Here is a 7,486-nt window from a genome sequence, read left to right as displayed (position 1 = left end):
CTACATATAAAACTCTGTATTTACCTTCTCTCACCCCATTTATTTTTTTAATGTCCCAATTTTCATCTTTTTTTTTTTTTTTTTTGAGACGGAGTCTCACTCTGTTGCCCAGACTGGAGTGCAGTGGCCGGATCTCAGTTCACTGCAAGCTCCGCCTCCCGGGTTTAGGCCATTCTCCTGCCTCAGCTTCCCGTGTAGCTGGGACTACAGGCGACCGCCACCTCGCCCGGCTAGTTTTTTGTATTTTTTAGTAGAGACAGAGTTTCACCGTGTTAGCCAGGATGGTCTCGATCTCCTGACCTGGTGATCCGCCCGTCTCGGCCTCCCAAAGTGCTGGGATTACAGGCTTGAGCCACCGCGCCCGGCCAATTTACATCTTTTGTATACTATATATCCATTAACAAATTAGCATAAAGTTATTTTAATACTTGTCTTTTAACCTTTCTACTACAGTTAGAAGTGATTTTTACATCATCCTTCACTCATTAGAATATTTTGAAGTGGACTATATTCTTATCTTTACAGTGAGCTTTATATTTTTACATGTTCTCAAGTTGTTGGCTAACATCCTTTCATTCTAATTTAAATAACTCCTTTTGTCATTTATTGTCTGGCAGATCTGGTCGTAATGAAATCCCTCAGATTTTGTTTTTCTCGAAGATCTTTTATCTCTCCATTTCCAAAGGTCAGATTTGCAGAATGTGGTAGACTTATTGGCAGATTTTCTTTTTCTTTCAGTGCTTTGAATAGATAATCTCACTTTCTCCTGGTTTCCAAAGTTTCTGCTGGAAAATTTGCTTACCGTCCTCATGAGGGTTCCTTTACATGTGAAGAGTCACTTTTTCTTTCTCTGAGTGTAGCAGGATGAGCCGCAGACAAAACCTCTCAGACACCAAGTTGTAGAAGGAAGGGCTTTATTCAGCTGGGAGCATCAGCAAGCTACTGCCTGAAAATCCGAGCTCCCTGAGTGCACAATTTCTGTCCCTTTTAAGGGCTGACAACACTAAAGATTTCACAGAAAGGGTCATGATTGATTTGAGCGAGCAGGGGGTACGTGACAGGGGCTGCATGCACCGGTGGTCAGAGTGAAACAGAACAGAGCAGGGAGTTTCACAATGTTCTTTTATACAATACCAGGAATCTATGGATAACATCGGTTTCTAAGTCATGAGTTAATATGTTAATTTTTAACTACTAGGTTTAGGCCAGGCAGGCCCAGGCCCGGTTTTGGACCTGGCGCTGGCTGCCTGTCTTTGGTTTCACTTCCTTTTTTCTTAAAACAGGTACTGAGTATAAAACAATATGAGAGGATCTCTCTCTTCCCTCATGAGGAGTCAAAATTACAGTATGCTTTTATGACACTGTATTTTTTACTTTTGAGAATTTGATTATAGTGTATCTGGGGAAGATTCTTTATATTCTATCTAACTGAGGTTTTTCAGGCTTCATATATCTGGGTGTTCATTTTCCTCTCGAGATTTGTGAAATTTTCTGTCATTATTTCTTTAAATAAATTTTCAGTCATTTTCTTTTCCTCTGTTGATTCTAGAATTTTCATAATACATATATTGTTTGCTTGATGTTCAGCTGTAACTTCTGTTGTCTTTCTTCACTATTTTTCCTTCTTTTATCTTTCTGTTCTGCTATCTGGTAAATCTCAAATGACCTGTTGAGCTCCCTGATTTTTTTCTTCTGTTTGATCAAGTACAGATGGTTCTCAAATTTCAGTGGTTTGACTTACAATTTTTTGACTTTACAATAGTGTAACACCATCACAATTTTATTATACTTTAAATTTTGAACTTTGATCTTTTCCCAGGCTAGCAGTAGGTGGTACATGAGAGGTTCGACACTTTATTATAAAATAGGCTTTGTGTTAGATGAGTTTGCCCAGTATGGGCTAATTTAAATGTTCTGAACATAGTTAAGGTAGGCTAGACTAAACTGTGATGTTTGGTAGGCTAGGTGTATTAAATGCATCTTTTACTTACAATATTTTCAACTTACAATGAGTATATTGAATGTAACATTGTAAGTTGAACATTTGGATGGTCTTGAAGCTTTCTAAGAAGTTTTTCTATTCAGTTATTATGTTCTTCAGTCCCAGAATTCCTGTTTTGTTCTTTTTTTATAGTTTCTATTTTTTTTGTTAAACTTCTAAATTTGTTCATGTATTGTTTTTATGATTTTATTTGGTTGTTTGCTTTCCTCTGTAGTTCACTGAGCTTCCTTAAGAGGATTATTTTGAATTATTTGTCAGGCAGTTCATACATCTCTATTTTTTAGGGCTGGTTACTGGCTCTTTTATTTTTTCCTCTTCTGGTGATGTCAGATTTCCCTGATTATTTGACTTTTTTTTTTTGTCTTGCATTATGGTCTATGTATTTGAAGAAGTAAGCTGGAGTGCGGTGGCGTGATGTCTGGTCACTGCAGGCTCCGCCTCCTGGGTTCATGCCATTCTCCCACCTCAGCCTCCCCAGCAGCTGGGACTACAGGCACCCGCCACCATGCCTGGCTGATTTTTTTGTGTTTTTAGTAGAGACGGGGTTTCACCATGTTAGCCAGAATGGTCTCTATCTCCTGACCTTGTGATCCACACACCTCAGCCTCCCAAAGTGCTGGGATTACAGGCTTGAGCCATGGTGCCCGGCCACATCTCTTCTAATCTTTACAGACAGGCTTCAGCAAAGAGAGTCCTTCACCAATCAGCCCACGTAGAGATTCTGAGCAGGATGTTTCTGGGATATCTGTGTACACTTGCTGCTGGAATCCTTGAAACAGCTGAGCTGGTACCTCAATAAGTAGATGAGCAGCCCTGGCTTTTGGGTCTGATATCTGGGTCTGCAGGAGTAGGCAGACATGGAATTTAGGTTTGTGTAGATGGGCCTGCTGCCTCATTGCACAGGGGTGAGCCTGAAGCTTGGGTCTACAGGTATAAGCCTGGATCCTGGGTACATGGGGTCTAGTGTGTTGCTGGGGTCCACTGGGGTGGACCTAGTAACTGTGTTCATGGTGACAGGACTGAAGTCTAGGTCCATTGGGATGGGCCCAGAGGCTGAGTCTATGAAGGCAGGTATGGGGCCAACATCCACAGGGGCTGGCCTGAATCCTGAGGCTGCAGGAGCTAGCCTAGCACTGGGGTGGATCTGAAAGCTGGCCCTGAAGGGGCATAATGGTGAAGACCACAGTAAAGTCACATGTTAACTTCACTGTTCTTCCCCTATGTGGAAGATATCACTGTTGGCACTGTGTTATGCTAAACAAGTTCGGGGAAGAGGTGATGTGAGTAATGTGAAACTGTCCTTACTCCCATCTTCAATCCATCTTTCTTTATTTCTGTAATTTACCCAGGTGTTATAATCTGTCATATGGATTCCTTAGCTCTTGGCAAAGTATTTTCATGCATGGATGGTTGTTTAAATTGATGTTTCTGTGAGGAGTGCTGGAAACTTCCTTTTCATCATCTTGCTGATGTTACTCCTTCAACATTATTTTTAACCACAGAAAGAACAGAAGCCAAAACATTAATATTTCATTTACTATAGTGTATACATAGAGGATTATTGTGTTATATTTGTTCTTATCAGAATTTGTTTACTTTTTAATGTGCTAAGGGATTATCAGTGGGAGAACAATTACTTTTACTAAGTTAGAGATTTATTTGTCATCAAATTAGTTGTCAAGATTTATGGTAATTTAAAATATGTAGTAATTTTAAGGGGATAAATATCATGACCATATGCAGTAGTTTGGGGTTTGTTAGTAGGATGATGAATAATTTGATGTAACTGGAAATAGATGGTTAAACATGAGCTATGATAATGAAAACATAATTTGCATGAGAGGTGCAAAAACCTGATGGCTACTACAAAAATCTAGCATAATGTTCTTATGTATTGCCTGTGGGGCCCAGAGGCCCCTGGGCAACAGCTGCTGTTGACTGTTTCATGATAAGAATATATTCTATAAAGTATAAAATAAAGTGCTTGGCAGTGAGATGGCTTATATTTGTGTTTAACTGTGGTCCTAAGATACTGTGAATGGTTGCTTTCCTAAACCTGGCATATTGTGATTATATTTCAAAATGTATGGAGCTGATTTTAAGTATTATGAAATTTTTGCACTTAACAGTAAAATTAACAGCTACTAAAATACTTTTCGACTGGAATTTGATAAAGAAACTTATTTCCCCCTTTCTGTTTTCTCAACCTATATTAATGTTAAATGATAGAGCTCCTAGTTCTCTAGAATTGCTCAATGGATCATGGTTATATTTGTAATTTTCTTTGCTTTGGGTGGGATTTTAGATTAGACTTTACTTGAAGTAGCAGTATACCTTCTTTTAAGAATGCATTAAACTACATTTGATTTCTATGTAAATATTTATAATTCAATGATTATTTGTTATTATGGTTAATGTTGAAGGATCGTAATGGTATTGGCATATTTCCCATTGAAACTAATACTATGTATTTAAAGTACTCTTCAAAGTAAAAGGCCTTCTTTTAATAACTGAGTGCATCTATTCATTTATTTTATAATAATAGATTTCAAAAGGGCCAGAAGTCCCAGCTTTATTTTACCAAGGATATCCAAATGGATTTACCAATGGATGTCCAAATTGGTTAAGTGGCTTGTCCAAGTTCAGCAAACATGCTGAAGTTCACTGCTTTTTAAGCTTCCATAAATGACCCAGCCCTCATAAATGCTTATGAAGCTTTAATCCAAAACATCTTTGGCATGTCTTCTAAGAATGAACTTTCAAAACAATGTAAGTTTGCTGGAATAATGATGTACTCAGCTTTTTCTTTTCCCAGAAGTTTTAGTATATGAAGGAAATGAGTTCTAATATCACAATTATATTTTTATTTGAAAAGCTTTAGTTTGATTATGTGTGTTTTATATAGTAAGCTATAATAATTGTCATGACTCACATGTATAAATATCTAACATTCAAAATTGTTAAAGGCAATAGTGAATGGGTCTTTTAAGAAGTACAATAACATACGTATTCTATGAAAGACAAAACATGGATGAAATGAACAACAAAATCAGTTAAGTATCAAAAGAGAAAAGGAGTTAGAGAAATATTTTAATGTAAGTACTTTTTCAGTTTAATATTTCAAATGTAATTTTAAAATAAACTTAAACTATGAAAATGTATATTTCAGAAAGTATATGGTAATTTTCAAATCTTTTAAAAAGAAGCAGTTGACAAACTGCAGGCCAGGTAAAACCTGGGTGTAAAAGGAAGGTTAGTTTGCTACCTATAAGGAGATTAATAACTTTGTGGGGTAAAAGAGACATTGGGCAGCAGTGTATTAGAGCTCATATTACAGAGGAACTGGAGATTTTGTAAGGCATCCCATTTTTCTCTGTCACGGATAAGAATATTTTGATAATAGTGAAATTCAGATCACATAACAACATGTATTTCTGGTGTCGAAATAAGACAATTAACTGGCTTTGAAAAATACTTGGATAGTTTTCAAACTACCCATGTATAATAATGGGAAAACTGCATAGACAAAGAAGTAGGTGGGGAGAAAAAATAAATACGGTGTAAGCTGTAAGACTGCAGGTCATAAGGATCTGTGTAGTGAGCCGCACAGTAAAATAAATACACTCTGAACAAATAAAACATAGTGCATTCACTTAAATACTTTAAAATATTTAAAATAAATAAAAGAAGCATAGTGTATTTGTTGGTTACTGAGAAAAAGTAACAGGAAAGGCGACTCTGAATAATATAGATATTAATTTATGAAGTGTGAGGCCATGTCTAATATGTTAATAACATGAAAACATAACAATCCATCATTGACCTGCTGAATGAACTTTCCAAGGGGTTCATTCCTTTACCTTTCTATAGAGAGGTGGCTGTCAGGTTCCACTTTCTGAAGTTTTCAAATGTTCTTTCTCTTTCTCTTTCCTTCTTTTGACACAAAAGGAAGTATTGGAAGAAATGTCCCCAAAAGTGTTTTGAATTCACAGCAACTTTATCAAATACAAATAGTAATAATAATAACTTGAAATATTGTTATGAAGTCAATTTTCCATTTATCAAAATTTCCTTTCTTGACAAACACAATTCATTCGTCATTTTAAGTTTTAAGGAAAGTGCTCTATTTAATGGCTCATTCATACTTTCATTGCTTGAAGTTGTCCATGTTTTATTGATTGCATATTCTTTCTCTTCAGCACAATGGCAGTACACTGATGAAGAACATGGGATCCCTTGGGTTAACACCACACTAAATGTAACATAACACTCTTAGATGCTCACTGTGTAGGCCAGAGACTTCTAGTCTGTAATGTGAGTGGGACATATACAGCATGAGATAAAGTTTAAACACTTTAGTGTTCAACTATAGATCTCAGAGCAACTTAAAGCACTGAGGTTGCCTAGGGACAAACATTTTCATGAATTATGTATTTATTTATTATTTATTAGATGGACAGGAAGTAGAATTTATTGATGAGTATTAAGAAGGGGCAGCACAGTGGAAGCCCTCAGGAGTGCAGAGACTGCCACTTGTCCAGAGGGCCAGAAGCGGGGATGTACTTGATCCCACAGCCATCTGGGATGAGCCACTTCTCAGTCACCATGTCTTCAAATTCATCCACACTGAACTTAATGAAGCCCCACTTCTTTGAGATGTGGGTCTTCTGGCAGCCAGGGAACTTGAACTTGGCCCTGCCTAGGGCTTCAATCACGTGCTCCTTGTTCTGCAGCTTGGTGCAGATGGACATGATAACTTGGCCGATGTGAACCCTGGCCACGGTGCCCTGGGGCTTTCCAAACGTACCTCGCATGCCTGTTTGAGCCTGTGAGCCCCAGCACAGGACAACATCTTGTTGATGCGGATGACCTGGAAGGAGTGGAGCCACACCCGGATATGGAAGCCATCTTTGCCACAGCTTTTTACCATGTACTCACTGGCACAAATTCGGGCAGCCTCCAGGGCTTCAGAGGACAGGGGCTCAACTTCATGTGACACCACGTGGCCATAAAGCGGAAACTCATCCACTTTTGCCTTCTTCAGCCCCAGGTCAAAGATGCGAATCTTGGCATCAGGGATGCCTTGGAAGAAGCGAGACTTTGGGTATGGCTTGTTCTTAAAATACCGGTAACTACAGGCAGGGCGGCGTTCCATGGCGACACCAGGGTCTTCAGTGGCGCGCTCAAGGGAGAGAGAACATGAATTCTTATTAATATAATAATTTATGTACATTGCATCAATTTATTTTTATTTATGTTTAATTGACAAATAGAATTGTATGTGTGTATATATACATCTATCTATCTATCTATCTATCTATCTATCTATCTATCTATCTATATTTTTTGTTGTTATTGTTGAGACGGACTCTCGCTCTGTCGCCCAGGCTGGAGTGCAATGGCGCGATCTCGGCTCACTGCAAGCTCCGCCTCCCGGGTTCCCGCCATTCTCCTGCCTCAGGCTCCCGAGTAACTGGGACTACA

The 7,486-nt window shown here is 38.3% G+C and overlaps 1 pseudogene; it reads right to left on the bottom strand.

The window, feature by feature from the left end:
• Nucleotides 1-6,513: 6,513 nt before the first annotated feature.
• LOC108517953 (60S ribosomal protein L10-like) lies at nt 6,514-7,157 on the bottom strand (annotated as a pseudogene).
• Between the last annotated feature and the right edge of the window lie 329 nt (nt 7,158-7,486).

The sequence above is a fragment of the Rhinopithecus bieti genome, unplaced genomic scaffold (genome assembly GCF_001698545.2).
Source record: "Rhinopithecus bieti isolate Rb0 unplaced genomic scaffold, ASM169854v2 scaffold_1295, whole genome shotgun sequence".
Taxonomy (NCBI): Eukaryota; Metazoa; Chordata; class Mammalia; order Primates; family Cercopithecidae; genus Rhinopithecus; species Rhinopithecus bieti.
This window is presented reverse-complemented; position numbering and strand designations above follow the sequence as displayed.